Source organism: Phodopus roborovskii, unplaced genomic scaffold (assembly GCF_943737965.1).
Source record: "Phodopus roborovskii unplaced genomic scaffold, PHOROB, whole genome shotgun sequence".
In the NCBI taxonomy this organism is placed as follows: Eukaryota; Metazoa; Chordata; class Mammalia; order Rodentia; family Cricetidae; genus Phodopus; species Phodopus roborovskii.
In genome coordinates this window covers 4,109,765-4,120,152 of record NW_026126639.1, presented here as the reverse complement: position 1 = coordinate 4,120,152, position 10,388 = coordinate 4,109,765, and the positions used below count along the sequence as shown (strand labels likewise).

Here is a 10,388-nt window from a genome sequence, read left to right as displayed (position 1 = left end):
GGAATATTGAGGTTGGCTAAGGGACACGATACCTCCTATGTCTGGATGCCTTTTCCCTCTTTACTTTGTAGATCAATAGTTTAAAGCAGAAATTTTTATCTTTAGTTACAGGCCAGATTTAGCCTACCAGTAGACTTGGGTTTACTTGAAATTTTTTTTTCATTTTTTTAAAAATCACTTCTCAAGTGTGTCATGTTGTCTCACCCTGTAATCCCAGCTGCAGTGAAGGTTGAAACAGGAAGATCATGGGTTTGAGCACAGCCTAGGCCAAAAACAACCCCCTCAAAACAAACAAACAACAACAAAAAACCCTCTCCCCCCAAACAAAACAACCCTCCCTTTCAAAACAACCCTCCCCCCCAAAAAAAGACACACAAAAAAAAGCCCAAAGAACTATGTATAGTCAGACATTGTCCCCTGAAATAAGGTGTAATAAAACAATTAAGAAGCAGTTGCATTTGACCCAGTCATGAAATACTCAATCTGGCCACTCCTTCCTGAGGTCCTATAAAGCAGCAGTTTGTGGAACTCAGCAGTGGCCACCTCTGGTCATTGTCCTATCTGTGGTCAGAGCCCTCACTTTGTTTATCTCCCTGAACACAACAGGAGGCAGGGTTAATCGCCTGCCGTAAAGTCCGTCTCAATGCTCTGTTGTCCATAAAATTTCCTGCCATTCTCTCTTGAAAACTCAGTTACATCCGACCCTCCTGATCTGTGGGTTCTGCACTTGTGATTAAGAATCTTCCTCAGAAGTGTGACCAGAAGGTTGGGCGTGGTGGTGCTCTCTCCTGATCCCAGTGCCCAGAGGGCCGCAAGTTCTAATCCAGCCTCGGCTATGCAATGAGACCTTGTCTAAAAAAGGTGGGGGCTAATGGGGTTACAGAGAGGAGCACTGGCTGCTCTTGCACAGGACCTGAGTTTGGTCCCCCCATCCATATGGTGGCCCTCAATCATGTAGCTCTAGTTCTGGTCTAGAGCCCTCTTCTGGTCTCTGAGCACCAGGAATGCACATGGTACACAAACACACATGCAGGCAAACACTCATACACACGTGATCTTTTAATTAAATGTGGTAGTGGATAGCATACACCATGTGGCTCAGAAAACTAGAAGAAACCATTTGGAATGTTTTACTGATGAATAAATATTTCGGAAGTCCCATCTGCAGAGTCTTCCATGGACTTATTCCTGAACAGTACACACAGCAGCTGCCTAGACTAGGAGTGGTAGCATGTAGGAGGAGTGTAGGAGGAGGTACACGTGATTTGCATGCAAACACTGTCACTTTACATGTGACCTGTACAAATACTCAGCATATATTCACATACGCATTCCTTCTGAGTGTTTGTAGATTCAGTGGGCTTCCATGTGTTTATCCAACAGCTCAGATGTAGAGCATCTGTACACAGGGCCCCAGGAGACATACTCCTGGTCACAGACGGCTCACAGGCTGAAAGTAAACAAGGGGCCAGCAAGACGGGCTGGGAGGCGAAGGCACTTGCTGCCAGGCCTGTTGATCCTTTTGTGTCCAGTCTCTGGGATCCCCATGGTAGAGGATAGAGCACCCCCCTGTGAGTTGTCCTCTGACTACCACATGCCTGTCTTGACACCTCTGCATGCACTCAAACACACACACACACACACACACACACACACACACACACACGATCCAAGACTACAACTAAGGTACATTCTACCGCAGGTGTTGGGAACCCAGAGGATAGACGTCATTCCTCAGTGTTAGTTACAGGACTCCATGGAAGCCGAAGTTCACATACTCAGGTCACAACCCCGTGCCCCTCAGCTCTGTGTGTCTGTGTAACAGTTCCCGGGATGCACGGCCATGGCCCTCTGTAGCTCAGCTGGCTCTCCAGCCTTCTGACACTCAACTCCTCCTGAGCCCTCTGCGGAGTCTTGCAGAGCCTGCTGAGTTTGCTGGGGCCCCAGCTTCCTTCCTGGTGGCTGCATTGTCCTTTGGTCCTGTCACCTTCCCCAGAGCAGAAAGGTTCTTTGAGCACAGCAGAAGCACCACTCGCTTTGTAGACGGTTACTTGATCTGTGAGACTGAAAATGATCTCCCCCCCCCCACTCCAAACTAAAAGCCCGCTAGTTGTAGAAGTACCTTTGATGTTTACAGATGTGCAGTTTCAGATTCCATCATGGGTGTTTTACTTACACCTAGGAAGCTCGACAATTATTCCAATCACATATTCTTACCAGTGTTTTCCCTGCTGTGGAATGCTTTACACGATTATTTTTCTTTTTTCTTTTCAGAATAATCTCTGCAGTGCCCACAGTCTATGCTGGGCACTTATTGGCTCTCTTGCCTATTGAATTAATGTGCATGAAAATTGGTTTCCTAAAATCAGTAATTATTTTCATGATTGCTACTTTTAAGATTTGCTTTTTAAATGTATGTGTAAGTGTGTGGGCCTGTGTGATTTTGTGTGCACTGTAGGTGCCTAAGCGAGCATTAGGTCCCTGGGGCTGGAGTTACAGGGGCTTGAACTGCGTGACCTGGGTGCTGAGATGAGCAGTAAGTCCCTTGTCTGCTGAGCCATCACTCCAGCAGCCACACTTACTGTTTGAAGGGACATGTTCTTGCGTGACGTGTGTTGACTTTAATGTCGTGCTCTTCATTAGTCTGCCGGCAAGAAAAAGGTCACCAAAGCTGAGCGACTGCGGCTGCTGCAGGAGGAGGAGGAGAGACGCCTGAAGGAGGAAGGTACTGAGTGCCCTGCCGGGTCACGGGGTCACAGGGCACAGAGCACCAGCCAGAGGTAGCACTGGGCACTTCAGCAGGCTCTAATTTTAGAATGGACTCCCATGTAGCAAGCACTCAGAAAGACCAGTGAGTGCACACTCAGTGCACACGGTCAGGCCCGAGTGTGCACCCAAGTCACACTGCCAGACAGAGCTCAGGACTCAGGGAGGCCCTGGTGCTCGCTCTCTCTCTCTCTCTGTGTGTGTGTGTATGTGTGTGTGTATGTGTGTGTGTGTGTGTGAGGGGGGTCCACTGTGCCTTTGGAGGATCGCTCTCTCTCTCTCTCTCTCTGTGTGTGTGTGTGTGTGTGTGAGGGGGTCCACTGTGCCTTTGGAGGATAGGGGACACTTGCAGGGTTCTGGTGTCTCCTTCCGCGATGTGGGCTTCACGTACTGAGCTCGGGTTGGCTCAGCTGCAAGAACCTTCACCCAGCGAGCCACCTCACCACTTACATTTTGTATTTATTTATGTGTTTGAGTGTTTTGCTTGCACATACGTCCCTGCACCATGTGTGTGATGTGCCCTTGGAGGCAAGAGGAGGGATGCCCTGGAACTGGGGTGACCGTTGCGGGCCTCCTTGCTGTGAGGAACTGAACCATGGCCTCCTTTCTGCGTTGGTGGATATTCATTGTCCATAACGCTGGTTTCCAAAAGGCGTTTCCATGCACGGATATAACGTGTTTGACTCGGGCATGCCTTGGTGGCTGGGAAGTGAGCCCTTCTTGCATTTCCACCACAGAGCAGAGGCTGTGGCCACCGTATAAACATTCTGGGTTGGGAATTCTCAGAGGAGCCTTCAGTCCCAGAACTCAGGAGGCAGAGCCAGGTGGATCTCTGTGAGTTCAGGGCCAGCCTGGTCTACAAAACTACACAGAGAAACCCTGTCTTCTGAACATTGTGTTTGAATATCTGCAGTTAATTCTTGTTTCCTTTTTTGGCTCTTCAGAGGAGGCTCGACTGAAATTTGAAAAAGAAGAACAGGAAAGGCTAGAAATACAGAGGCTCGAGAAAGAGAAATGGCATCTACTGGAAAAGAAAGTAAGTATGCGTGGCGGTTCCTGCCATGCTGACACCCACCCCTGTATCTGTAGCTGCAGCCCTGGCTCTTCTGGAATTCTCTGTGTAGAGCAATCTAGCCTCCTGCAGAGATCTGTTTGCCTTTGCCTCTCAGGTGCTGGGGTTAAAGGCACATGCCCCTGCGCCTGGCTGCATTGTTCATGTTTTAAACATCTATGTAGCATCTAGCTCAACAGAAGATACCTGGGTTCTCATGACAATGTCAGCGTTTCATTAGATGTTTCAGTGGAAGTATATGAAGAAAACCTCACCTTGCACGGATAGATTACAGAATTGGGGGAGAGGATGCAACAGGGCTGGAGATGTCTCCTGTGGGAAAGTGCCTTCCTTGAACCCATCAAGTCTGAGCTGGACGTGACTGTCAGGGTACTGGCCGCCTGCAGCTCGCTGCCAGCTAGCCTAGCCAAGCTGAGCTTCAGTTCTAGTGAGGGACCCTGCCTCACAACATAAAGGTGGAGAGTAGCCAGGGAAGAGCACTGAGCGTCAGTGTCTGTCTGCACAGGCACGCACGCACGCACGCACACGCGCACACGCGCACGCACGCACGCACGCACAGGGAAAACACCCTCCTAACCTTTCAGATTTTGTGGCATTCTTGAACACTGCACCTCAACTAAACACATGGTGGATGCTGCTGCTTTCCCCTCTTTGTGACAGAGCTGTGCTGTGCTGCTGAAGCTAAAATCAAACTTCAATCTCAAGGGATCCTCCTGCTTCAGCTTCCCGAGTAGCTGTGACCACAGGCACATGCCACCTTCCCAGCTTTACAAGCGAGCTTCTTGGTGTGGGGTCTGAAGCTACACTAGCCGGCACACACCCCACCCCGTTAGCGGGCACACCCCACCCCGTTAGCGGGCACACCCCACCCCGTTAGCGGGCACACCCCACCCCGTTAGCGGGCACACCCCACCCCGTTAGCGGGCACACCCCACCCCGTTAGCGGGCACACCCCACCCCCGTAGCGGGCACACCCCACCCCGTTAGCGGGCACACACCCCACCCCGTTAGCGGGCACACCCCACCCCGTTAGCGGGCACACCCCACCCCGTTAGCGGGCACACCCCCACCCCGTTAGCGGGCACACCCCACCCCCGTTAGCGGGCACACCCCACCCCCGTAGCGGGCACACCCCACCCCGTTAGCGGGCACACCCCACCCCGTTAGCGGGCACCCCACCCCGTTAGCGGGCACACCCCACCCCGTTAGCGGGCACACACCCCACCCCGTTAGCGGGCACACACCCCACCCCGTTAGCGGGCACACACCCCCTTAACGGGCACATGTGCCGGTTCCTTAGACTGTGTTGTGTCAGTGAGCTAACTACTTCCAAGTGTTGACGTGTCTTATTCTGCATCACCAAACTATCACGTATGTATGGGGTGTGCTGTCACATGCCTTAACCCAGCACTTGGTAGCCTAGTTTCCACAGCAAGTTCCAGGCCAGCGAAGGCTACATAGTGAGACCCTGTGTCAAAGAAAAAAAGTCACCTATGTTAGTGTGACTGCCAGTCAAATCAGAACTTTTTCAAGATTTGCTGTTCACCAGGTGCAGCTTCTTAATCTAAATTTTTGCTTGAATGCTGAGCCTTGTTGGTTCTAAGCAAATGCTTAACTTATACCCTTGACCTGTTATGTGCAGTGCATATGTTTTTGAGAGCATATCCACGAAAACACTGGATTATAGGTTCTTTCTCAGGCCACGGCTGCCTTTGGTGTGTACAGGAGTGCTTAATTCCTTCTCTCCATCCCGTCACACAAACTGGAAAAGTTTTGAGTCTTAGGGTTAGGGTGTAGTAGAATTAATTACTGCCCCCTCCATCAGGTTAGTCCTGTGTGCAGCCTCCATTTCTCAGTCTCAGCCCCCTAGCTAGAGCAGTTTGAGACCATCGCCTTGATGCGGGCCAAGACACCCGAGAGAGACTCACTCTGCAGTGTCGGAATTGTACTGTGCACGGTGGGGACAATGGGTATTCTTGTAGACCGATTCGCAGATCCCAAAGCACCGTCTAACATCCAAAGATTCCACTGTGCAACTACTGTCCCAGACTGTCTCAGGACTAGCAGTTTTATTCAGGCTAACTTAACTGTTTATTTTGGAACTATATACTCAGCCATGTAGATTTTAAATGCTCCTTGTGAAAGCTCACAGGACAGGGTAGTCAATGTAGCCTCCTTCTGTGGCAGGACCTAGAGAGGAGAAACGAAGAACTTGAAGAACTTTCTTTGCTAGAGGGCTGTTTTCCTGAAGCAGAGAAGCTAAAACGGGAAACCAGAGCGCTGGCCCAGGTGAGGACCACGAGGGAACCGCAGTCCGGTACTAGTTTTTATCTTGGGAAGGGTTATTAAGAAGGACATCTGGGATGGTGGAATGACTCAGTGGTCAAACGCCTGAGTTGGGTTCCCAGCATCCTTTATCCTGTTGCTCCAGCTCCTGGGGATCAGATGGGGATCTTCTGCACTCTGCAGGCACGACACACACAGAAATGCATACATACAAACAAATCTTCTAAAAACCTCTCCCATTGTCCAGGCAAAAGAAGTTGATGCGGTTGTGGGGAGCTATTTGTCAATAAGGGGACACTAGGAACGTTTGCACTCCCTCACTTCTTGGGAATCTATCTGAGCTCATTTTATTGTGCATCAGTGTAGCCCGCTTCAGAGTTGCTTTGTCTGTCTTCAAGGTGCAAGGTGTCTTTCAGCACTGTTTCCGGAGGAGGTGCTTATGTCACGTCTGAATACATTGTTGCAATCATCAAACTATCTCAGCTGTTCATGGTTACATCTGGGTGCCCTGCCCTCAGCAGCCATGCTGGATATTTCTGCTGCCACTGTTTAGGATGCCCTCACCTGAGTCTCTGGCAGGTGGCACGCTTCAGTGATAGGGATTTGTGCGCTCGGCCCCACGGCCTGTCATCTCTGTCCCCTGTCCTCCCAGCCTCCCTATTCTCTGAGACACACAGGAACTGAAATCACCCTGGTGACCACCCCATAATGCCCTCCAAACACCCCAGTGACAGCACGGCCCTGCTTACAGTCACAGGTGGAGTGATTGAGCCTGGAGAGAAGGCCAGCTCTAAAGCTGGAATAGCTGAATGCTGGCCTTTCACCACACCGAAACGGCAGAGGAGGTTTCTGGAAGGAATTAAAGCTGCTCCAGTGATGTCAGGCATGATGTGGAGGCGAACAGGCCCTTATTACTGACATGGAAAAAAGACAAGGCTAGCTCACCACTCCTAAACCATGGCCTAACCCGGGCCAGGCCAGGCCAGCCCACCACCCTGCACCAAGGCCTACCCCAGAGTAAAGCCAGACTCTTCACTAGTGTGAAGGCCCGAGAGCAGGAATCCACAAGATGAAAGTTTGAAGCTGGCTCATTAAATTCTTGTAGTCACAAGATGCCTTGCATTAAAAATAAAAGTTGTGGGATGTAGTAGAATATTATTTTAAGGTGTGCAACTTTTGTTTATGCTGCGTTTGTTTAACTCGGTGAAGCTGTGATTCTTTGCCTGTCTAAAACACCTGGTGGTCCTAATGAAGAGCTGAATGGTCAATAGCAAGGCGGGAGAAGGGATAGGCGGGGCTGGAGGGCAGAGAGGATAAAGGAGAAGCGAGGGGGAGAGGGCGGGGAGGGAACAACAGAGAACAAGGGAGGAGAATGTCAGGGGCAGCCACCCCACCACCCAGCCACCCCGCCACCCAGACACCCCGCCACCCAGACACCCCGCCACCCAGACACCCCGCCACCCAGACACCCCGCCACCCAGACACCCCGCCACCCAGACACCCCGCCACCCAGACACCCCGCCACCCAGACACCCCGCCACCCAGACACCCCGCGGCACAGCCACACAGCCCCACAGACACCCAGTCACCCAACCACGACACCCAGACACCCAGTCATCCAGTCACCCAGCCACGACACCCCACCCAGCCCCACAGACACCCAGCCCCACAGCCACAAAACAGTCCATGGAGTAAGAGTAAGATTCACAGAAGTAAGAAAACCGGAAAAGCCAAGAGGCAAAAGGTAGGTGGGATAATTTGAGTTCAGAAAAGCTGGCTAGAAACATAGCCAAGCTAAGGCTCTGCTCCCTGTGTGATTTATTTGGGAGCTGAGTGGCGGCCCCTCAAAAAGCCAAAAGAATAAAACACATTTCTCACTACAGTGGGAGGCTGAGACCTGTGTCCATTTGCTGAGCAGAACAGACTGGAGGTTAACCCCAAGAGCAGCTGGGATCGGTCCCTGAGGCCAACAGCCAGTTAGCTGGTGAAGGCTGGGACCCTCTGCCTGGCGGTTTAAAGTTGTCCCCTGTGCTTCATGCCCATGGCCTGATAAATGGTGTCTAGTGATGTCACTGGCTTCGTTCTCTCTACTTGCGGGCTCTGGGACCATGCAGTTTGGTGAATCGTGGTTTGATATGTGTGACCTTACTAACCCAAGAGCTGTCTGCGTCCCCTGGTTCTGCTTGGGGGCAGTTTGCCAGGCCAGTGTCAGAGCTCCAGAGAGTATCCAGGCATAGGCTACCCCCAAGTCCATGTTCTTTCCTGTGTGCCTGCCCCGTCTGGGCATTGTGGGTAATTCCCTCTGGGTTAGGAGTCTGAGTTTCACTGTAGGTGCATTGGAAGTAATGGTTTGGTCCAGAAGGACAGCAGGGAGGTCTCCCATGTCTGAAGGCACCAGGCAGCAATGAAACTGGCTTCAGTGAGGACAAGGGTTCTCCTGTACAGATGTCACCAGCACCTGGGTGGCAGTCGTGGGGCCCTGTGCGCTCTCCAAGTCCGTCTCTCTGTCACGTCTCTTCTAGGGTTGTTCATGTTGATGGCACGACCTCAGGGTCTGGCCCCAGCTCTACGGAAGGTTCTAATGCTGGAAGGGTCTGGAGTCTGTGCTGGCTGCCTGAACTAGACAGAACTTGGGATGCGTCAACACGGTCCAAAACTCCATTCGAAACTCTAGCTAGTCACATGTGTCATATTTCCAGTAACATGCATTCATGGCTAAGGAAATGGGGGAGCCTTAGTGCGTAAAATAAATTGAGATTAGGGCAGCCACCCTGAGGTGAAGATGGGGAGACAAAGCGGATTTTGAATGCCATGGGAATGCTGGGATGCACTGTAAATCCGCATGCAGGCTTTGAAAGCCATCGAGTTTCTGGAGAGGTTGAGCCCTTGGGTCAGTGGTGCTGGCGTCACCTTGTGCCTCGGCTGAACTCAAACAGCAGTGTGTAGCTGTTGCTGTCTGTGGGTCCTGCCCTTATGTCAGCCTCCATTTAAAAGAACAGCTTTTGTTGTTGTTGTTGAGAAACTGCTTGTTCTGTTTTTTGAAAGCCAACTAGAGACGGTAATTTACAGCCTTGGAGAAAGCCTCGCTCCATGTGAATGCTTTTCTCTCTGCACCAGGAGGGAGACATAAGCCATTGGGGTTTAAACAAGGGAGAAGGCATACGTAATACGCCTCAGCTTTGACCATTTGGCCTTAGCCGGGCTTTGTGCTGAGATTCTCTTCCCTGGTAGATGATGGTAATCAGACATGGGATTGAATACAGGGGCAGCAGGGCTAACACCTGGGGCAGCCGTCTGGGCGCTCAGTCAAGAAAGGTGCAAGGTGGGTGGGTGACGGACGGACAGATGAGGGGTAGGGTACAGAGGAGAGAGTTTGGAGGGACGAGTTTGGGCACTTAAACAAAAGATGATTTGTAGCAAGGTAGTTATGGTATGTGTGTGCCCGTGCGTGTGCGCGTGTGCGCGTGTGCGTACCTGCATGCACGTGTGTGCCTGTCTGTCTCACTCAGACTCTGTTCCAAATTGTGATGTGTGATGTCTCTGCCCCCCCCCCCCCCGCCTCCCAGGCTCTGGTGTTTCACCGGCTCCGTTCAGTCTTTGTAGGAGCTCATTTGCAGAGGGTGCTGGCAGCTGAGCGCCTCTGTCTTCAGACAAAGAATCGGAAGCCTTGCCTGGATGCACTGCAGTGTTTGGTGTCTTTCTGAACTCCCTTTGTGACAGGCTGTGTTTAAAGAACAATTGTAGCCTAATGTTAATACACTAAATGATCATAGAACCGATGTGAAACCTGCCACTGTGTCTTCAGCCATCTCTTCGGGGGTGTGATGTATAGTGAAGTGAGTAGTGGAGATTCATGGGCATCCTGCTCCTGACCCTGACCTTGTGCATTGGCCCCAAGCCGGCTGACAGGGAAGGTGCAGGAAGTCGTTCTGAAGAGAGGAGCGTGGTCTCTGTTTGCATTGGTGAGTGAGTGTTTCGCCCTGGTTACAGTACTCTGAGAAGCAGCGACCAGCACCTGGGGTTGGTAACAGGTAGGCACTACCCCACCTCTGTGTAGAATGTTCCAGTATATTCAGGGGCACAGAACAATGTCCCGAGAGCCATGAAGGGACAAACCAGGCCCATGGTGGCCTGAGCAGAAAGGACAGAACACCCTGCCAGGTGCTGGGGACAGAGCCATGGCTCAGTTTGAGGAAGGCTGAGTGGGCTGCCTCAAAGCAGCTGTGTTCACAGAGTTCAGTAATTACAGTTGAGCCAGGCTCAA

At 51.5% G+C, this 10,388-nt stretch overlaps 1 protein-coding gene across 1 annotated transcript in view; it reads left to right on the top strand.

The window, feature by feature from the left end:
- Positions 1-2,647: 2,647 nt before the first annotated feature.
- Dnai7 (dynein axonemal intermediate chain 7) overlaps positions 2,648-10,388 on the top strand; it is a 35,628-nt gene continuing 27,887 nt past the window's right edge. The window contains exons 1-3 of the mRNA XM_051173339.1: positions 2,648-2,725; positions 3,711-3,802; positions 6,026-6,127. The gene's annotated coding sequence lies outside the window, so the exon portion shown is untranslated. The remainder of the gene's footprint in view (positions 2,726-3,710; positions 3,803-6,025; positions 6,128-10,388) is intronic.